This window comes from Ovis aries, chromosome 7, assembly GCF_016772045.2.
Source record: "Ovis aries strain OAR_USU_Benz2616 breed Rambouillet chromosome 7, ARS-UI_Ramb_v3.0, whole genome shotgun sequence".
Lineage (NCBI taxonomy): Eukaryota > Metazoa > Chordata > Mammalia > Artiodactyla > Bovidae > Ovis > Ovis aries.
Window position 1 is genome coordinate 32,390,001 of NC_056060.1, and position 23,404 is coordinate 32,413,404.

The following is a 23,404-nucleotide window of genomic DNA, read 5'->3' on the forward strand; positions in this document are numbered from 1 at the left end:
CTGTCTGGAATCCAGGCACACTCTGATTTGCAGGTCAGCCAGCATAGGAGAGGTGCCAAAAAGTTGCTTGCCATAAAGTTCATCAGGAAAAGGAAGAAGTAAATAACCCTTTCGAGTCTTATCTACACTTACTCTCACCTTGTATTTCATGAAGGGCATGGCTGTTACTACAGGTGCAAATCAAACAAAAAATAACATCATTCCAGTATCTTTGATGAATACAGATGCAAAAATTCTCAACAAAATATTAGCAGAGAGAATTCAACAACACATTAGAAAAATCACACACCACACCCGAGTTGGATTCATCCCAAGGACACAAGCATGGTTCAACATATGCAAATCAATTAGTGTGATATTCTACATCAATAAAAGATGAAAACCATGTGATCAACTCAACAGATACAAGAAAAGCATTCAATAAAGTTCAAATACATTCATTATAAAAACTCTTACCAAAATGAGCACAGGGAAAACATATCTCAACATAATAAAAGATATTTATGGCAGTCTCATAGCCAATATAATACTCAACGATGAAAAGCTAAAAGCCTTCTGGCTAAAATCTGGAATAAGACAAGGATGTTCACTTCTCTTTAACATAGTGTTGGAAGTCCTAGTCACAGCAATCAGATAAGAAAAAGAAATAAAAGGTATTCGAATTGGTAGAAAAGAGGTAAAGTCATCATTTCATGCAGAGGACATGATACCATATATAAAAAACATGAAAATTACTAGAACTGATAAACTAATTCATCAAGGAAGCAAGATGCAAGATTAACATACAGAATTAGTTGCATTTCTTTACATTAACAATAAAATAACAGAAAGGGGATGTAAAAAAAAAACAATTCCTTTTAAAATCACATCAAAAAATACTTACAAATAAACCTCATCAAGGAGGTGAATGACTTTTATGCTGAGAACTACAAAGTATTAGTAAAGAAAATTGAAGATGACTCAAAGAAATGGAAAGATATCCCATGTTCTTGCACTTCAAGAATTAACTAGAGTCTTTTTGTGTTTTTTTGGTTGCACCTCGTGGCATGCGGGATCCTAGTTCCCCAATCAGAGATAGAACCCATGTCCCCAGCAATTGAAGCATAGAGTCTTAACCGTGGACCATCAGGGAATTTAGGATTGGAAGAATTAATATTGTTAATATTACCATATAATTCAAAGCAGTCTACAAATTTAATGTGATTTCTAACAAATTATCCATGACATTTTCCACAGAACTAGAACTAATAATCCTAAAATTTTTTACACAGGGCCACAAAAGATCCAGAATTGCAGATGTAATCCTTAGAAAAAAGAAGAAAGCAGGAGGCATAACCCTCCAAGACTTCAGACAATACTACAAAGCTATAATAATCAAAGTACAATGATATTTGTAAAATACATGTATAAATCAATGGGACATAATAGAGAACCCAGAAATAAACCCACATGTTTATGGTCAATTAATCTTTGACAAAGGAGGCAAGAATATACAATGGGGAAAGGACAGTCTCTTCAGCAAGTGGTGTTGAAAAAGTTGGACAGCCAACTTTAACTCAATGAAGTTAGCACACACCCTCACACCATACACAAAAATAAACTCAAAATGACTTAAAGACTTAAATAAAAGACATGTCACCATAAAAATCCTAGAAGAGAATATAGGCAAAACATTCTATAACATAAATTGTACCAATGTTTTCTTAGGTCAGTCTCCCAAGGCAGTAGAAATAAAATAAAAATAAACAAATGGGATTTATTCAAACTTACAAGCTTTCATACAGCAAAGGAAATCATAAACAAAAGGACAACCTATGGACTGGAAGAAAATATTTGCAAATGATGTGACCAACAAGGGCTTAATTTCCAAAATATACAAATAGCTCATGTGACTCAATATCAAAAAAACAGAAAACTCAGTCAAAAATGGGCAGAAGACTCAAGTAGATATTTCTTCAAAGAAGACATACAGATGGCCAATAGGTACAAGAAAAGATGCTCAGCATCATTAATTCTTAGAGAAACACACATCAAAAATACAGTGAGGTACCACCTCTCACTGATCATAATGGCCATCCTTAAAAAGTCTACAAGTAGTAAATGTTGAAGAGGATATGGCAAACCCCTCTTACCCTGTTTCTGGGAACGTAAACTGGTGCAGCCATGATGGAAAACAGTATGGCGGTTCCTCAAAAAACTGAAAACGGAGTTGCCCTATGATCCAGCAATCCTACTCCTGGAAATATACCCAGAGAAAACTATAATTCAAAAAGATCCACACGCCCTTATGTTTATAGCAGCACTGTTTACAATAGCCAAGACATGGAAACAACCTAAACATTCGCCAATCTATAAGGGATAAAGAAGGTGTGGTAAAAATATATAATGGGATATTAAGTGTAAGTTGCTCAGTCGTGTCCAACTCTGTGATCCCATGGACTGTAGCCCATTAGGCTCTTCTGCCCATGAAATTCTCCAGACAAGAACACTGAAATGGGTAGCCATTCCCTTCTCCATGGGATCTTCCTGACCCAGGGATCAAACCCAGGTCTCCTACATTGCAGGCAGATTCTTTACTACTGAGCCACTAGGGAAGGGGATATTACTCAGCCATAAAAAAGAATGAAATAATGCCATTTGCACCAACACAAATGCAACTAGAGATTATCATACCAAGCAAAGTAAATCAGAATACCATATGATATTACTTATATGTGGGATCTAAAATATGACACAAATGAATTTATCTACAAAACAGAAACAGTCTCATAGATACAGAGAACAGACTTGTGGTTGCCAAGTGGGAGGAGGTGCGGAAAGGAAAGGACTGGGAGTTCAGGATTAGTAAATGTGAATTACTATACCTAGAATGGGTAAAAAACAAGGTCCTATTGCAGGGCACAAGGAATTATATTCAATATCTTGTGGTAAACCATAATGTAAAAGAATATGAATAAAGAATATATATGGATAACTGAGTCACCCTGCTGTACAGCGGAAATTAACATTGTAAATCAACTATCAGTTCAGTTCAGTTGAGTTCAGTCGCTCAGTCGTGTCCGACTCTTTGCGACCCCATGAATCACAGCACGCCAGCCCTCCCTGTCCACCACCAACTCCCGGAGTTCACCCAAACTCACGTTCCTCAAGTCAGTGATGCCATCCAGCCATCTCATTCTCTGTTGTCCCCTTCCCCTCCTGCCCCCAATCCCTCCCAGCATCAGAGTCTTTGCCAATGAGTCAACTCTTCGCATGAGGTGGCCAAAGTACTGGAGTTTCGGCTTTAGCATCAGTCCTTCCAATGAACATCCAGGATTGATCTCCTTTAGAATGGACTGGTCGGATCTCTTTGCAGTCCAAGGGACTCTCAAGAGTCCTCTCCAACACCACAGTTCAAAAGCATCAGTTCTTCAGCATTCAGCTTTCTTCACAGTCCAACTCTCACATCCATACATGACCACTGGAAAAACCATAGCCTTGACTAGACGGACCTTTGTCGGTAACATCTCTGCTTTTGAATATGCTATCTAGGTAGGTCATAACTTTCCTTCCAAATCAACTATACTTTAATAATATTTTGAAAATTTTCCTTGAGAAAAAAAAAAAAGAATGAAAACAAAATAAATGAATTTTTAAATCCAAAAAAAAAAAAAAAAAAAGGCTGAAAGGAGCTCCAAAGGAGCCCTATGGAGCTAAAATCAAGATGCTGATATAAATACTTTCCTTATGGAGGCTCCAGGGAAGATCAGGTTTTCTTTCCTTTCCAGCTTCTAGAAGCTGCCAGAACTCCTTGGCTGTGGTCCCTTCCTCCACCTTCAAAGTTCAGCACTGCAGTCTCTACTTCCACCATCATATCCACTTCCTCTGACTTTGTCCCTCTTGCCTGCTCTTAAAAAAAACCCTTGTGATTACAGTGGGCCAACCAAGATAATCTCCCCATCTCAAGACCCTTCATCTCCATCTGCAAAGTCCCTTTTGCCATATAAAGTAGCAGATTCACAGATTCCAGCAGTCACATTTTAAGGGGGGCAATATTCTGTCTGTCACACATTCCCAATCCCTAAACATTCCACTACTTGTTTTCCTTGATTTTGTTGTTCAGTCACTCAGTCATGTCTGACTCTTCGGGAACCCCATGGACTGCAGCATGCCAGGCTTCCTTGTCCTTCACTATCTCTTGGAGCTTGCTCAGACCCATATCCACTGAATCAGTGATGCCATCCAACCATCTTAGCCCCTGTTGTCCCCTTCTCCTCCTGCCTTCAATCTTTCCCAGCATTAGGGTCTTTTCTAATGAGTCAGCTCTTCACATCAGTATTGGAGCTTCAGCTTCAACATCAGTTCTTCCAAGGAATTTTCAGGGTTAATTTTCTTTAGGATTGACTGGTTTGATCTCCCTGCAGTCCAAGGGACTCTCAAGAGTCTTCTCCAACACCACAGTTCAAAAGTATCAATGCTCAGCCTTCTTTATGGTCCAACTCTCACATCCATACATGACTGCTGGGAAAACCATAGCTTTGACTAGATGGACCTTTGTCGGCAAAGTAATGTCTCTGCATTTTAATATGCTGTCTAGGTTGGTCATAGCTTTTCTTCCAAGGAGCAAGCGTCTTTTAATTTCATGGCTGCAGTCACTATCTGCAGTAATTTTGGAGGCCAGGAAAATAAAGTCTGTCACTGTTTCCATTGTTTCCCCATCTATTTGCCATGAAGTGATGGGACCAGATGCCATTATCTTAGTTTTTTAATGTTGAGTTTTAAGCCAGCTTTTTCACTCTCCTCTTTCACCTTCAGCAAGAGACTCTTTAGTTACTTTTCACTTTCTGCCATTAGGGTGGTGTCATCTGCATATCTAAGGTTATTGATATTTCTCATGGTAATCTTGATTTCAGCTCGTGCTTCATCCAGCTGGCATTTTGCATGATGTACTCTGCATAGAAGTTAAATAAGCAGGGTGACAATATACAGACTTGACGTATTCCTTTCCCAATTTCCTTGATTTCTGTACATGCAAATACTTACTGTTATAAATTGAGAGATAGGAGCTCGGTTTTTCTTTTTTCTTCTTTTAATGAGAGGCAGAATAAGTAAAAGCAGAAAGAGAAAATGGAAGGTTCTGGGGTATCTATTCTAGTTCTGGCTGAAGAACTGAACTTGAGACCTGCTGGATAGACAGTGATGGTCAGAAAGGGATGGAATCATTTAAGAAAGACTGTGTAGCTCTGGACACACAGAGGGCTGCTTTAGGATCAGGCGGAAATGTGACTTAGAGTTACCTGTTTTAGCCAAGGACCCAGCAGACTTCCTATGTATAGCAAATGGCAGTGTACAGTGAGAAGAGACAGGTGAACGTGTACATCAACTGTATTCCATCACAAGCAAAACAAGGCCCCATTTAGAGGCTTCCAGAAAGTCTTCCTATGACATGGGGGCAGAAGCAGAACAAACTTGTGAGTGTGTGTGTGTGTGTGTGTGTGTGTGTGTGTGCGCGCGCGCGCGCGCGCATGAGCACAGGCGTGCACGCTCAACTTATCAATATATTATGAGCACATTTTCCATATAAGTAATTTCCTTCTGTGATATATGGGATATCCCAATATTATATGTTTGAAGATGTACCAGTATTTGTCCAAATACCCCTCTCTTGCTATGGCTTCTAATTTTTCCCCCTATTTTAAACCGTAGTAGGATGAACATTCTTGAAACAGAAATTCACAATTGCTTTCTTAGGATAACTTCCCTGAAAGTGGAAGATCTGGATATGAAGGGGATGGGACTCATTCTGAGGTTTTTGAAATATGAATTATAGTTCCTTATCTATATAATGAAAGGGTAAGATGAAATTGATGACTTTCAAGAATTTCTTTCCTTTTTCGCCACTAGATTCTTCTTCCAGAAGAAACATCTGCTGAAAATTGGGAAGTGAATGAATCAGAGGTGAACCCACTCTGGTTTGAAAGGCCCATTTGTTACTGTCTCCCTGTCCTCTCAGCTGCCAGGGGCACTGAGGAACTTCCAGGTCTCTGAGGTACACAGTTTGCAAACCATGGGGTGAGGTGACTTCACATACCTTTCCCCTGACATCTTGCTATCAGGTGCCTCGCTGTCAATGTCTAGACGGGTTTGAGATCACCATTGCTGGGGCCTGCCATGCCCTCTCCCTAATTGGGCAGTAGGTACTTGTTAGTCTTTGATAAAAGCCAGTTCACAACTGATATGAGGCAGCAAGGATCCTGCAGGCCAAGTTGAAAGGTAAGAAACTGGGGCACACCCACTTGGGGAAGATGAGTCTGGGACCGAGATGAGACAGATGAATTAGGGGAATTCCTGTGACTCTGCACTTGGGGAATGCAGATTAATATATAATAAAAATATCATCTCAAAAAATATCATCTTCAACCTTCTCTTTTTGTAGATGAGAAACTGGAACCAGAGTAGGTAAACATCTCACCCCAGGGCATATCCAGCAACTTGGTGGTATAATCAGGTATCCTGAAAACGACATACAGGCTTTTTTGCTTTTACTCCTTTGATCATTCCTCCCACCCCCTATAAAGGGAAAAGAACAGAGGGGAAGAAAAAACTAACATTTACAACACCAATTATAGCCAGACCATGATCTAGACACCTTCCTTATACTTTGCTCATAATCAGGATAAGGTATTGTGCTAATGTGCATGTGTGGTCTTTGCCTCCGAAGCTCATTCTGTGCTCCATAGGCACCCAGGGGTAAATGACCTTGCTGCAATTTGAACTCAATCTCTCATTCCAAAGACCATTCTGTCCCAACTTGAATCTATTTTATTAAGCTAGAAAGGTAGCTGTTGCCTACATATCAGATTACAGAGGAATTTGGGAAGTATTTGAAGACAAAATAAGGTAAAAGGCAATAACTAAGAAACTGATAATCAAAGCTATGGCTTCTCCTGTAGTCATATACAGATGTGAGAGCTGGACCATAAAGAAGGCTGAGTGCCAAAGAATTGATGTTTTTGAACTGTGGTACTGGAGAAGACTCTTGAGAGTCCCTTGGACTGTAAGGAGATCAAACCAGTCAGTCCTAGAGGAAATCAACTCTGAATATTCCTTGGAAGGACTGATGCTGAAGCTGAAGCTCCAATACTTTGGCCACCTGACGCGAAGAGCCAACTCACTGGAAAAGACCCTGATGCTAGGAAAGATTAAGGGCAGGAGGGGAAGGGGGCAAGAGAGAATGAGATGGTTGGATGAAATCATTGACTCAATGGACATGAGTTTAAGCAAACTCCAGAAGTTGATGAAGGACAGGGAAGCCTGGCGTGCTGTAGTCCATGGGGTCACAAAGAGTTAGACACAACTTAGTGACTGAACAATTAGCAACAAGACTCTAAGTAGGATGTAGACACAGTGATTTGACTCAAAAGCATCAATTTAGGAGTATGTGACCAGATACCCTGCCCAGAACATGATCTTAGGAGGTCCTTCTTGGCATGAAAGTTGGTGCTGCAGGAAGTGGTATAAGAAATAGAGAGAAATCCTCTCCCTCAAGTCAGATTCCTCTTGGAAATTCCGTGCAGAGGATGGCATTCCATCAACATGCTAATGTCCTCTCTGCTCAGGAACCTATGGTACACTTCATAAGAACGTGAGGTTTAGGTATAGGTCTCCAGTCATTCAGAAGGCTTGGGTACCCAAAGTGCAGGCACAGGGATGTAATTCTTGGGGAGGGGGGCGGGTTGTGGAGGCCAGGATAGGTACACTGCTACCTTGAGCTTGAACTCTAGCACCACCTTTGGTGCAGCCCAAATCTACAGCAGATACTGTGGCCAGAGCTCTGCTCTGCTTCTCCATTCCTCCACAGAGTGGATTCACTCTGGATTCCACTGTCCTTTGCTTAGGTCACTAATACTTGCTTACTCAGCCTTCTATTCCTGAAAGCTCCAAGCTGCTACATCAGTCTAGAATGCTCTCCATTGCCTCCCAAACTCACACCTCCATAGAGGCCTGTCTTCTGCTGCCTTCCTGGCAGCATCACCCTCTGCCGTTTTCTGTGTGCATCAGTTACATCCTTCCTCTCTTAAACCTCAGAGATTGTCACTAGCTGCTATATTATATTGCTCTCTAATTTTTTCATGTGTGTGAATCCCACTGAACTCATAGTGTACACATATCTTGAGATTAAGGCAGAGGTGTGGTGATGAATTTGACTTTCATTTCAATGCAGTAAATCTTAGAGAATGGAGAGCAGGACTTTAAGTCAGAGTGCCCAGGTTTCAATGCAGATTCTGTCTGCCTTGATCAAGTTACTTAACTCATCTGGGCTCCAGTCTCCATATCTGTAAAATGGGCACAATAGTGGCTCCTACCTCACAGGGCCTGGATTAAATCAGAGAATTCATATAAAGTGCCTGGCATATTTTAAGTCTTCAGAAATGTCAGCTGCTATTATTTCCATGTGCCAAGCACCAAGTAGGCCATTTTCATCCATCATCGCATCTGTTTATCCCAAGAACTTTGTGGGGTGATGTAATAAACACCACTGGTTGCCACACCAGCCAGCTACTGCTTCTTCCTCATCCATATAAACCTTTAGGTTTTTGTCCTCCTATCACCCTATCTTTGGGGAGGGTGAGTCTGCCCTCACCCCAGGGGTAACTGCTGAATATTTTAAACCATTCATGACCTCTGTCACCAGTGCCTGGGTCATACATGGTCATGTGATCACCTTCAAGGGAGTGAGAGGTTTGGGAAGACTTCCTCAATGAAAAAGACTTCCTTAATGAAAAAGAGATTTTGTGACAAAGGTTTAATCCCTGGGTTGGAAAGATCCCCTGGAGAAGGAAATGCCAACCCACTCCAGTATTCTTGCCTGGAAATCCCATGGAATGAGAAGTCTGGTGGGCTACAGTCCATAGGGTCACACAGAGTTGGACACAATTGAAGTGACTTAGCATGCATGCACGGGAAGAGATATTCCTTCTCCCTGCTGTGGTGTCTGGATGTTTGCCTGGTACTTCTATGTAAAGGAAACCAACACAGATGGAGGAGGCCAGAGCCAAGTGAAGCAGAGACAGGCCCCAGGTCATGGCGTACCTGTGAACTTGGTGACAGGTGAGATGATTGTTAAAGCACTTGAGTCACGCTTTTTCTGTAACTTGTGCCACCAGAAGTAATACACTAAGACATGTGAGTATTTTGCTCTCAGGACTTCCCTGGTGGCCCGGTGGTTAAGAATTTGTGTGCCAATGCAGGGTACTCAGGTTCAATTCTTGGTCCAGGAACCGAGATCCCATATGCTGTAGAACAGCTAAGCCTGTGCGTCATGACTACTGAGCCTGAGTGCTCTACAGCCCATGCTCCTCAACGAGAGAAGCCACTGCAACGAGAAGCCCGCACACTGCAACTAGAGAGCAGTTCTGCTTGCCACAGCTGGAGAAAGCCCATGCACAGCAGTGCAGATCCAGTGTAGCAATAAACAAGTGAATAAATTAACTAATTAATAAAAAAGTATTTTACTTGCTATGTCCCAGACAAGGAAACAGAAGTTCAAAGGGATTTGCATTATTTACTCCAAGTCAGACAGATAGCAAGTGGCCCTGCAGAGCAATGTCCTACATCCCTTGTGGCCTCCAGGGCCTAGGCCATCACAGGACCAATAACTGTTGTTTAATGAGTAGGCAGCATCTCAGAGTCTCCTGATGCTTGCCAGTCTGCCTTACCTGCAGGTGGTCCAAGACTTCTGTGGCCAGGAGCAGGGAACGTGACATTCTTGGCTGGTTTTAATGACATTTCACCACAGTGTGCATGGCGAGTCTCATGAGTTCTCTAAAAAGCAAGAAGAGTCATTATCTAATGTGATTTTTGCTTCTAGGGCATACTTCAACACACTCAGCTTTGTCATAAGTAATGATTGCTCTTTACTTAAATGATAGACTTTGGTTTGGTAGTTGGCACTTCTTAATGTCATCTTCTTTTAAAAAGATGAGATTCATACTACAAAGGCTTTACGAAGTCTAGGTCTCCTTTTCTGCTGTAAATTGGTCTTGATGTTTATCTCCACTCTAGAGTCCTCCACCTGTGGGTCTAGTAGGAAAGCTTGGGGTGGGGTAATAGAAAAACAATATCCAACTGCAATGGGAAGCGGATGTCTCAGATTTTCCTTATCTGAGGAGTCTGTGTCATGTCTTAATAGATGCCACTCTGATTTTCGTCAGGAGATAAAATACCAAAATACACCTTTAATTCTTTTTTTTTTGTGGTGTTGGATAAGATTCTTTTTTTTTTAAATTTTCATTTTTACTTTATTTTACTTTACAATACCGTATTGGTTTTGCCATACATTGACATGAATCCACCACAGGTGTATATGCGTTCCCAAACATGAACCCCCCTCCCACCTCCCTCCCCATAACATCTCTCTGGGTCATCCCCATGCACCAGCCCCAAGCATGCTGTATCCTGCGTTGGACATAGACTGGCGATTCGATTCTTACATGATAGTATACATGTTACAATGCCATTCTCCCAAATCATCCCACCCTCTCCCTCTCCCTCTGAGTCCAAAAGTCCGTTATACACATCTATGTCTTTTTTGCTCTCTTGCATACAGGGTCGTCATTGCCATCTTTCTAAATTCCATATATATGTGTTAGTATATTGTATTGGTGTTTTTCTTTCTGGCTTACTTCACTCTGTATAATCGGCTCCAGTTTCATCCATCTCATCAGAACTGATTCAAATGTATTCTTTTTAACACCTTTAATTCTTTTGGAAGCTCACCAAGGGAAAGTAACTACCAATGACGTACTACACAGTCTCAGAGGCATGACTGGGATCTGCTTTGTGCCAAGCTCTAACCAAGCTCAATCCCCACTGAACATGCACCTGGGTAGAACTTCAAGGACAGTAACCTTGACTGACAGGGCCAAATGAGGAAGTTAGGGGCCAGTGGGCTAAGGTTGTAGCTGGGGAAATGCCTCAGTATTATTCCCATGACTGCCAAATCCATTGTTAAACTCTCCTCCTATGTTAAGAAATAATCATAGGCAAGAAGCCAGTAATAATAAGGGTGACAGTTAATACTTCCTGAGCACATAACACACATCAAGCTCTGTTTTAAACTCTATACATGTATTGTTTTTTTTTTAAACAACAGAAATTTGTTATCTTACAGTTCTGGAGGTCAGAAGTCCAAGATCAACATGGCAGCAGTTTCAATGACGTTCTCTTCCTGGCTTGTAGATGGGCACCTTCTCCTTGGGTCCTCACATGGCCTTTTCCCTGCTTGTGCTGTGGGGGTAGTCATATATATATATATATATATATATAAATTGTAATTTTAAAAATATTTATTTTATACTGCTGCATAGTTGGTTAACAATATTGTTAGTTTCAGCAAATATATTCAGTTATGCATATGTGTGTACATCTATATATATCTATAGTTTTTCAAATTATTTCCCATTTAGATTATTATAGAATACTGAGCAGTGTTCCCTGTGCTATATAGTAGGTCCTTGTTGATTACCTATTTTAAATATAGCAGTGTGTACATGTCAATTCCAAAGTCCCAATTTATCCCTTTTCTGCAGCCTTCCTCACTGGTTATCATAAGTTCACTCTTTAAGTCTGTGGGTCTATTGTGTAAGTAAGTTCATCAGTATTTTTTTTTTTAGATTCTGCATATATAAGTGATATATGATATTTGTCTTTCTATGTCTGGCTTGCTTCATTTAGTAATCTTCAGGTCCACCTAAGTCACTGCAAATGGCATTATTTCATTCTTTTTAGTGGTTGAGTAATATTTCATTGGCTATACCACATGCTTTTTTACCCATTTCTCTGTTTATGGACATTTAGGGTGCTTCCACATGTTGGCTATTTGTAAGCAGTGCTGCAATGAACATTGGGGTGCATGTATCCTTCCAAACCATACTTTTCTCTGGAGGTACACCCAAGAGTGGGATTGCGGGATCATATGGTAGCTCTGCTTTTAGTTTTCTAAGAAATCTCCATATTGTTTTTCACAATGGCTGTACCAATTTACATTCCCACCAACGGTGTAGGAGAGTACCCTTTTCTCCACAGCCTATCCAACATTTATTGTTTGTAGATTTTTTGATGATGGCCATTCTGACTGGCGTGAGGGTATCTCTCATTGTAGTTTTGATTTGCATTTCTCTAGTAATTAGTGATATCGTGCATCTTGTCATGTGCCTCTTGGTCATCCATGTGTTTTCTCTGGAGAAATATCTATTTAGGTCTTCTGCCCACTTTTTGATTGTTTTGGTTTTTTTTTTTTTTGATATTGAGCCACACGAGCTGTTTATAAATTGTGGAGACTAATCCCTTGTCAGTCACACCTTTTGCAAACATTTTCTCCCATTCTGAGGGTTGTCTTTTCATTTTTTTTATGTTTTCTCTTGCTGTACAGAAGCTTTAGAGTTTAATTAGGTCCCATTTGTTTATTTTTATTTTCATTTCTATTACCGTAGGAGATGGCTAGGAAAAGACATTGCTGTGATTTATTCAGAGTGTTCTGCCTATGTTTCCCTCAGAGTTTTATACTATCAGATCTTACATTTAGGTATTCAATCCATTTTGAGTTTATTTTTGTGTATGGTGTTAAAGAAGGTTCTAATGTCAGTTTTTTTACCTGTAGCTGTTCACACCATTTGTTGAAATGACTGTCTTTCCTCCACTGTATAGCCTTGCCTTCTTTGTCATAGATTAATTGACCATAGCTGCATGGGTTTGTTTCTGGGCTTTCTATCCTGTTCCACTGATCTGTAAGTCTGTCTCTGTGCCAGTACCATACTGTTTTGATGACTGTAGCTTTGTAGTATAGTCTGAAGTCAGGGAACCTAATTTTCCCAGCTCCATTTTTCTTTATCAAGATTGCTTTGGTTATTTGGAGGGGTTTTTTTTTTAATGTCTCCATACAAATTTTCAGACTTTCTTGGTTCTAGTTCTGTGAAAAATGCCACTGGTAATTTGATGGGGATTGTATCAGATTTATAGAATGCTTTGGGTAGTATAATTGTTTTGACAATATTGATTCTTTCAGTGTAAGAACACGGCATATCATTCCATCTGTTCTTGTCATCTTCAATTTCTTTCATTAGTGTCTTACAGTTTTTGGAGTACAGGTCTTTTGTAGCCTTATGAAGGTTTATTCCTAGTTATTTTATACTTTTTGATGTGATGGTAAGTAGGACTGTTTCTCTAGTTTCTCTTTCTGATCTTTTGTTGTTAGTATGTAGAAATGCAACACATTTCTGTGTATGAATTTTGTATCCTGAAACTTTACCAAAATCATTGATGAACTCTCTGTATATTGTAATTTGAATTCACACAAGCTGCGTTAAACTGTCACAGTTTGTATTAATTAGAGTCTCTCTCACAATAATAATAGTAGATACCGTTATTACAGATGAGAAAACTGAGGTACTGAGATACAAAGCAACTTACCAAGGGTTTCAAAGCTAGGAAGTTTCAAAGCTATTTCAGAATTTAAATCCTGGTTGAGAATCCAGCTCTACTCACCACTCTCTAGTGCCTTAATAGCCAAGATTGTTCGTGAGGAAGAACAGATGGTTTGAAAATGGTAAGCAGATGGTGAAGAGCAAACACTTTGATCAAGCTCATTTCATTTCTCCGTCTTAACTGTGCCCGAGAGGCAGTGGGGCAGTGGGGAGGGCCTACATGTCGAGATACCTGGAGCCCAGTTTGGATCTGTCCTGATTTGTGTTTAAGACCCATAAAGGATAAGCACCATCCTCCCCTCTTTTTGCTATTTGGGCTGAAATGTAATGACTTAACAAACTTTGAAGTACATTTGAATCACCACTGGTTCACAACCTTTAGGAGAAAATGAATCTACATTTCTAATAAGTTCTCCAGGTGACTCAGATGCAAGTGGACTTTAGATTGACTGGTTGATCCCTGGGGTTCCTTTCAGCCACTTATTTAGTGACAGCAGATCAGTTACCCTGGTGGTTGTATTTCTGGTCTGCTTTTGTCTGTAGAAAAGATCAGGGGCAGTGGGAAAAGCAAGGCTGAGAGTCAGCAGTTTGTGACTCTAGCCACTGTTCACTGCCTCCAATTTTTTTTTTTTTTCTTGTAAAGTAGGATAACAGAGAAGGCAATTGCAAGCCACTCCAGTACTCTTGCCTAGAAAATCCCACGGATGGAGGAACCTGGTGGGCTGCCGTCTATGGGGTCACACAGAGTTGGACACGACTGAAGCAACTTAGCAGCAGCAGCAGGATAAAGGAGACCAAAAATCAAAGGCATGAAATGAAACAGCTGCTCGGTAATGTCAGCAGCCACCCCCTCATCATTACAGCCACGTTCTGGTCTATGTTGCCATGCTTGAATTAAGAACAGAGAAAAGTTGGAATCTAAAGAGTCCCTAATTCTTTTTCTTTTAAAGTTTGTTACTTTTATTGATTGTGGTAAGAACATTTAACATGAGATCTATCCTCTTATCAAAAATTTGTAAGTGTACAATACTGTATTGCTGACTCTTGACACAATGGTGTACAGCAGATCTCTAGTAACTGAAACTTAACACCCACTGTATGGTAACGATATTTTCCCTTCCCCTCAGCCTCTAGCAACCATTTTATCACCATTTCTATAATGATTTTAGATACTTCATGTAAGTGAAATCATGCTGTATTTGTCCTGCTGTGACTGACTTATTTCACTTAGTATAACATCCTCTAGGTTTATCCATGTTGTCACCGTATGGCAGGATTTCCTTCTTCAAAAAAACTGAATGATATTCTATGGATCTTGACAATGATTTCTGGTAAATGACACCAAAAGTGCAAGCAAAAAAAAAGAATAGGTAAATGGGACTATAAAAGTACACTAAAAAGAATCTCAGTTCTTAAGTATCTTAATAGAATTTAGAACTCTCTCCATATTAGTTTTCTCCACCCCTCTCTTAAAAAGATTTTGTCCAAACTCTACTAGTGTGGATCTAGTGTACACATGGTGTACTTGCAGACATACCTTTCATATCCTTTCTTTGACTGCTAATTGATACTTTCCTGTTGGTTCAGGTACATCTTAATGCTCCCGGAAGTCTCTACCAATGAATTAAAGGTGCTTTGTAAGTCCTAGTCCCAGGGTAAGGGAGGGATGAACTGGGAGTCTGGGGTTAGTAGATGCAAACTACTACATTTAGAATGGATAAACAATAAGGTCCTACTGTATAGCGCAGGGAACTATATTTAATATTCGGAGATAAACCGTACTGGAAAAGAATATAAACAGAATATGGCAACATTGACTCAATGGACCTGAGTCTGAGTAAACTCCGGAAGATAGTTAAGGACAGGAAAAAAAAAAGATAATTAAGGACAGGGAAGCCTGGTGTGCTGCAGTCCATGGGGTTGCAAAGAGTCAGACACGCCCGAGTACTGAACAGCAACAATAACATGTATAACTGAGCCACTTTGCTATACAGCTGAAATACACACAACATTATAAATCAACTGCAATTCAATAAAATAAATCCGGAAATAAATAAACAAATCCCTAGTCCCCTTGCAAGGAATCTTTTAAGACTTTATTTACTTTTAAAGCTTGCTGTTTTCGAGAGTCAGCATGATCTGGCATCTGGTCTAATCTTAATATTATACCCCAGAACAGAAGAGTAAGAAAGGATTTTTATTATTAACTATCTATTGTCAGAGAATGATTTTTTAAAAAGGTAAAACTATGACGCTTACACAAACTGAATACACATCAAACACTTTATTCATGAATATTGAGAGAACTAGTAAGATATCGGACTTCCCTGGTAGCTCAGTGGTAAAGAACCTGCCTGTCAAGCAGGAGATGTGAGTTTGATCCCTGAGTCGGGAAGATCCCCTGGAGAAGGAAATGGTAAACTTCTCCAGTATTCTTGCCTGGGAAATCCCATGGACAGTGGAGCCTGGTGGGCTACAGTCCATGGAGTCACAAAAGAGTTGGACACGACTTGGTGACTAAACAATAACAACAACAAATAAGATATCACAACTAGTTCAAAGGCAAAGCCAAAGTCCAGTTATGCATATAGCTAATCAGAAATGCTGATTTAAATTTGCTGCTGCTGCTAAGTTGCTTCAGTTGTGTCCGACTCTGTGCGACCCCATAGACAGCAGCCCATCAGACTCCTCAACAGCCTTTTCCACAGGGTGAAAATCAGTGCCCCCCCAACCCCCTCCCCCCACCACCTGACACACACAGGAAAAAATTCGTTTGACTTTTCACGGACAGGAATCATTTGCATTGCTCTCAGCTTTCCATGAGTGAAAGTCTGTCTCTGCAGAGTTGTAAAATCTTTGAAGACCAAGAAAGGACAGTCCTCTAATGAATCAGACAACCCTAGGAGGGTCTTCAAGACAGTATCTTGCATTTCACTGAGAGAATACTCAATAATCTTGCACAGAGTTTTTCCATTTTTCTTGACCCTGCTATATGCTTCGATCTATAGGGATGCTGAACATTCTTTGAAATCATGGCAGGAAATCCTTGGTGGCACTGATTTCCTTTCTGCCACATTGTTATGCAGTTGAAAACAAGTTAAAATGAACATTAAGTTATCCTTGAAGCTGGTACTTGCCCTGCATTTCCTGCTTCTTGTCTACCTGTCCCGGCCACTGAGACCTAGTGCTAATGACCAGGCCCCAGGAGATGGTTCTGTCTCGCTTTCCCTGACCCGCAAGCACCTTCTCAGGGGGTCCACAGCAAAGAGGTCAAGGATGAAAAGGGAGAACAAGGGGCAACGTGAGTCTAGATTAGAACTCAAGTCTTCTGATCACTAATTTGCCTCAATTTTTTAGAAAAGAACTAATTCTAGAGGGAATACAGGGAGGCAAAGTTGCTATGTGTGTGTGTTGACCAAGATTCTCTCTTCAACCAAACTTTGGCCAGGCATCTCTCTCTCCAAGCCCTTTCTCTAGGAAGTCCTGTCTGGGGCCTATTTGGTGTGGTTTTAGCAAGAATCCTGATGAGTCAGTTGAGCAGGAACCCCCGACACCCTTGCTATCTGGTGTGCCTAGTCCCCCATCTTTGATATCTAAGTGACTGGCCTGCAAGTTTAGCAAGAATACCCCTACCTTTGATGTCTCCTCTTAGTAATTTTCCATCCAATGGACCCTCCTGGATTTAGTCCCCACCTGTCCTGAGCACAACAGACCCAGCAGCCCATCTCGCCCTACAGAGAGTGAATGCAGGGGGAGGAGATAGGGTACCTTCCTCCCAGGTTTCTGTTCCATTTCCAGGTGACATGTAACTTCTTAGCTCCAGGCTCTTTCTTTCCTCTCAGTGAAGGGGACACCAAAACAGAGAGTCTGGGACAAAAAAAAGTAATGCTAGCTCTGCCACTCACTATGCTAGCTGAATAGGGAATTGACCTTTCTTTCCCTCAGTCTAGAAAAAGACTGCAAAATGGACATAATAAGAGTACCTATCTCATAGCATTGTTATATGAGTTTATTAACATTATACTTTTGAAATATAAACATTAGTATTTATAAAGTATTCATGTACATTTCACGTATATGTTTGGTTTTGTTATTAAATAACTATTTAATAGTTAAAAGTATTTTCTTACTCTTTAAGAGTACTATTATGAATATTTTTAACCTAGGTAAAGTGATATAAATGGTACTAAGGACATCACAAGCAGTGAAGAATGGGAATAATTTGAGGAGAGGTGCTTTTCTCTGCTCTGAGTGGTTAAATCCTCAAGAAAGCGTCCTTCACTCTGTAATGTCTGCTGCTAAGTCACTTCAGTCGTGTCCGACTCTGTGCGACCTCATAGATGGCAGCCCATCAGAATCCCCCGTCCCTGGGATTCTCCAGGCAAGAACACTGGAGTGGGTTGCCATTTCCTTCTCCAATGCAGGAAAGTGAAAAGCGAAAGTGAAGTTGCTCAGTCGTGTCTGACTCTTCACAACCCCATGGACTGCAGCCTACCAGGCTCCTCTGTCCATGGGATTTTCCAGGCAAGAGTACTGGAGTGGGCTGCCATTGCCTTCTCCCCTGTAATGTCTAGCAAGTTAATTTTGCTCTTCCTCTGAGCAAAAAAGAGAGGTAAAAGAGATGGTAGCCGACTGGACTTCCCAGAAAGGTGACTCAGAAGTGCTCAGGGTTAACCGCAAAGTGCCAACCAAACGACGGAGTGGGGAGTCGTCAGGCAGCCAGTGTGTCCGGAGAGAGTGGAGGTGGGAAAGGCAGAAGAGGTGGGAAAGGGGGAATCCCTTTTCCATCTCTCAGCAGGCACTCAGGAGGATACTAACCAATCTCACTCTTGAGAAGGACAGTCTGGACCACTGATGAAGTGATATCTGCAGCTTGCAGGTGAGAGAAGGGGCTGCCCTCTGCCCTCAATGTCTTAAACACTGAGACTGTTCCCTGGAAGAACCACCCCAAAAGTACAGAAGAAACCTTAGAGATGAGAACCTGATGGGGAGAAAAGTTCTGGGAGGCCCAGGCCATTCTGGATCTTGTGAGAAGGAAAACACATTACAGAAAGCAGCCAGTCTCCTACCCCGTCCCTCCAACCAGGGTGAGGACAGAGAGGAGAAAAATCACCTTAAAATATGACTGCCTCTGGGAATGACCACAGGCGAGGAAGCTCAAGTGTTTCCCCACGTGGGAAATGTGTTCAGTAAATTGGATCAATGAGTTTTATCTGGATGTAAAAAGGGTCGGGCCAAGAGGTGTCAAAATTAATTCTTCTGAGGAAGTTGTTTAGCTTGACAACTGGGGAGCTCCTGCCACTGATAAGTGTCATGCTACTTGTCACACTACTTGTGACAAAGGAGTGTGATCAAGAAGGCCTCTCTCTGCTTGTGCTGTGGATTTCAGTTGGTTGGTGAATTAACAGTCCCCTTTTCCTTAATGCCATCATTGTTTCTGGCAAACACAGGGTGGCCATTCCATCTTACGTAGAAGATGTTGATCTCCTGAAAGCCAGTTCTCCCCGGGGATTAGAGAAAGGTCTTTTTGGGGCAGGGGGAGCCACAAGATGAAGAAAGGAAGGAGAATCATCTCATTGCTAACACCACTGACATCAACCTAGATAAATGAAAACATGTAGGCGGAGGGGAAAACTGAAGACAGAGGCTACCTGGACTTTCCACCAGAAGCTGGAGATAGAAATTCTATTTCTGTACTAATCTGCCCTCTTAATGCCTGCTTCAGATCTTTCAAGTTTTACCTACCCCCTTTATAGGCTTCCTAATAGCATGCTGCCTGTCCAGAAATCTTTCTGAGAATTAGTATTACTTCTAGAAATTAGTCTGGGCTTCCCAAGTGGCTTAGATGGTGAAGAAACTGCTTGCAATGCAGGAGACCTGGGTTTCATCCCTGGCTCAGGAAGATTCCCTGGAGAAGGGAATGGATACCCACTTCAGTATTCTTGCCTGGGAAATCCCGTGGACAGAGGAGCCTGGCAGGCTACAGTGTATGGGGTCGCAAAGAATCTGATATCACTGAGTGATTAACGCTAAGAGTGGATGAAGCAAAATAGAATGAAGCCTAATTTTTTTCACTAACTTACATATGTCACTGAACGATTGATTTTTAACATGGTCTAAAACATTTTCCAAAGAATATTCCACTGTAAGATATTGATAAATAACATACCCCAGAATATGGTCAAATTTTGAGGAATACAGGGTTAATATGAATTATATAGGTTTCTTTGTGGTAAGACTGCTCAGGTGAAAGTGAAAGAGAAGTCACTCAGTCGTGTCCAGCTCTTTGTGACCCCATGGACTGTAGCCTATCAGGCTTTCCGTCCATGGGATTCTCCAGGCAAGAGTACTGGAGTTGGGTGCCATTTCCTTCTCCAGAGGATCTTCCCGACCCAGAGATTGAACCCGGGTCTCCCCCATTGTAGGCAGATTGCTCAGGGCCTTTAATAAAGTGATGGGTATTATATAAATCAAGATGATCTACCTAATGAACAGTAATTCCCAAGCTTACTCTTGGAGTTTCATGACACAAAAGTGATAGAAGGAACATGTTTTAAGATAGAAGACCGGTTATTTCTCAGCTGGTAGATTTTGTTGTTTGGAAGGTTACCTCTATATTAATAGTTTTCACCAGAAGCACACCACAGGGAGACATCATGGGGCAGTGAATTGACTCATGAGTCAGAAGATGTGGCTTCTAGTCCTTCTAGTTCTTACCAGCGGGGGCAAGAGTACTAATTTGCTAGGCTTCAGTTTTATCATCTGTAAAACTGGAGAGTAGAGGCTTTACTTTCTTTGCAGGGCAATGGTTGGGATTGGGAATCAAATGAAAAATCTGAAATAACACAAACATAAATTGGTGGCAGTTGTGATGCCTGGGCTGAGAAATCACTTATCTTGTTTGTCTGGATGATGCCTTGGGGCAACCCTGCCTGTTTCTGTTCTTAATCTATTCTGTATTATCAACAAAAGTCAGAATACCTATTTGGCGTAAAGCACTGTTTGCGTTGAACCTAGAAGAGCTATGCAGTCTTCTGGAAATGCTTAAATTCCCTAGCTGGGTGTGGTGTCATCAATTAGGGGTATTATGCAAATACATAACTCACGCTTCGTGTCTGGACAAGTTCAGTCTGCTGGTTTTTTCCACCTGTTGTTTATCATCATTAATGAAAGATTTCCTTGTTACATGGACCAGTGGAGCAAAACCTGTGCCTTCGGGAGCAGAATTTGATATCAGGCATATCTGCCTATCGCTTCTATGAACTCCACTTTCTTCCTTCAAGATCTGGTTTTGACTACTTTCCCAAAGATAGCATTGGTTTGGGTCACTTGAGGATGGCCCTGGACATTTTCAGACTGGGAGTCATCCACCTCTGTTGTCTAAGACACTAGTACTAAGTCACTTCAGTCATGTCTGACTCTGCGCAACCCTATGGACTATAGCCCTCTAGGCTCCTCTGTCCATGGGATTTTCCAGGCAAGGGTACTGAATTGGGTTGCCATTTCCTTCTCCAGGGGATCTTCCTGATGCAGGGATTGAACCTGTGTCTCATGTCTCCTGAATTGGCAGGCAGGTTCTTTACCACTAGCGTGACTAAGGGTATCATCAAACCTGCACCAGAAAAGGATGTGTTTCCAGAGACATTTGAGTTTGGCAATTGTTGAAGCATGTGTTCTTGAAAGAGGTGAGTCAGGTAAACAAAGTTGGGAGTCAAGGGCATAGCATCCCAGAAAACCGGAGCAAATACGGTTGTAGAACAACTTGAAAAATAATCCTATTCATGGCAATTACTTTGTATCAGGCACTGTCCTATGCACTTCCCATAGTTTAAGCCCTTTAAATCTCAGCATAGCACCATGGGCTGTGCCTTTAGTAGCCTGATTCTAGACATGAGGAAAGCAGCAAGATTCCTATGCCCTCTCCAGGGCTCTATTTCCAAGGATAATGAGTGATGTCCCCAAATGGCGGGCGTATCTGGCAGTTGACCTATGCTACCTGTAGTTCTGGGGTGACTCTCCTGGCTATGGTCAGTTGATTCCTGCATAGATACCTGATGCAAACACAGCCAACTCATTGGCGAGTCATAGACACTCAAGAATTTGGGTTGGGAGTCATAGAGATAGGGGTATCCACCAAAGCTCTGGGGACCCGGCAGCCAGTAGATGAGAAACGAGAAGGGGCTCTTCCACTGAGCAAGGCAAAGAAGGAAAGAGCCACGTGAGCCTAAGAAATGACAAGACTGCATAAACACTCCAATTCTGGGGTCTCACAGGCCAGGGCTCAGTTATCTGTGAACACGGACAAATTGCCTAGCTTCTCTAGGACTCAATTTCCTCCTGTTACAGGAGTGATGGTATTGCATCAGGCAAATTGCTCAGCACAGTGCCTGACACAGGATATGCATTCGAAAGAATAGCTATTATCATTATTGTTACTATTGATGATGGGTTTTCAGTTCTCCTAAGGCTTGACTTAATTTCTTTTCTAAGATTCCATCATCTTGTTTACTTATCATAAACCTCCTTTTGCTAGAGTGAGATGATAGAAATGCATGAGTTGTCAAGTAACACAGCAATAACCTTCTCTCTCATTTTTCAAAAACAAACTTAATTTTTACAGCAAGACTGATCAGACGGCACAGAGATTTCCCATATATTTCTACCCCCACACATGCGTAACCTTCCCCATTACCAACCTCCTCCAAAGTGGCACATTTGTTATAACTGAAGAACCTTTGTTAACACATCATCACCCCTCAAAGTCCATAGTTTACATTAGGGGTCACTCTTGGTGTTTTATATTCTATGGGTTTGAACAAATTAATAATGATATGTATCCATTCTATTATAGCATCATACAGAGTAATTTCCCTGGTCTAAAAATCGTCTGTGCTCCATCTATTCATCCCTTCCTCCCTACAACCTCTGATCTTTTTACTGACTTCATAGTTCTGCTTTCTCCAGAATGTCAAAAAGTTGGAATCATACAGAGTGAAGCCCTTTCACACTGGTTTCTTTCACTTGGTGATACGTGTTTGAGCTTCCTCCATGTCTTTTCACTGCTTAATAGCTTATTCCTTCTTTGGCACTGAGTAATATTCCACTGTGAAGATGTAACATGGTTTATTTATCCATTCACCTACTGAAGGACATCTTGGTTGCTTCCAAGATTTGGTAATTATGAACAATTCAGTTCAGTTCAGTCACTCATTCATGTCCAACTCTTTGTGACCCAGTGGACTGCAGCATGCCAGGCCTCCCTGTCCAATCATCTCCTGGAGTTTACTCAAACTCATGTCCACAAAGTCAGTGATGCCATCCAGCCATCTCATCCTCTATCATCCCCTTCTCCCACCTTCAATCTTTCCCAGCATCAGGGTGTTTTCCCATGAGTCAGTTCTTCGCATCAGGTAGCCAAAGTATTGGAGTTTCAGCTTCAGCATCAGTCCTTCCAGTGAATATTCAGGACTGATTTCCTTTAGGATGGACTGGTTGGATCTCCTTGCAGTCCAAGGGACTCTCAAGAGTCTTTTCCAATACCACAGTGCAAAAGCATCAATTCTTCAGTGCTCAGCTTTTTTTATAGTCCAACTTTCACATCCATACATGACTACTGGAAAAACCATAGCCTTGACTAGATGGACCTTTGTTGGCAAAGTAATGCCTCTGCTTTTTAATATGCTGTATAGGTTGGTCATAACTTTTCTTCCAAGGAGCAAGCATCTTTTAATTTCATGGCTGCAGTCACCATCTGCAGTGATTTTGGAGCCCCCCCAAAAATAAAGTCTGACACTGTTTCCACTGTTTCCCTATCTATTTCCCATGAAGTGATGGGACCAGATGCCATGATCTTCGTTTTCTGAATGTTGAGTTTTAAGTCAACTTTTTCACTCTCCTCTTTCACTTTCATCAAGAGGCTTTTTAGTTCACATGAAATTATG

At 41.3% G+C, this 23,404-nt stretch overlaps 1 protein-coding gene across 2 annotated transcripts in view; it reads right to left on the reverse strand.

Annotated features, from left to right (window-relative positions):
• Positions 1-23,404, reverse strand: part of RASGRP1 (RAS guanyl releasing protein 1) — a 179,346-nt gene that overhangs the window by 88,986 nt on the left and 66,956 nt on the right. For both annotated transcript variants that reach the window (XM_060418579.1, XM_042252251.2), the window contains exons 2-3: positions 11,151-11,268; positions 9,699-9,804 (exon numbers count right to left, since the gene is read on the reverse strand). The gene's annotated coding sequence lies outside the window, so the exon portion shown is untranslated. The remainder of the gene's footprint in view (positions 1-9,698; positions 9,805-11,150; positions 11,269-23,404) is intronic.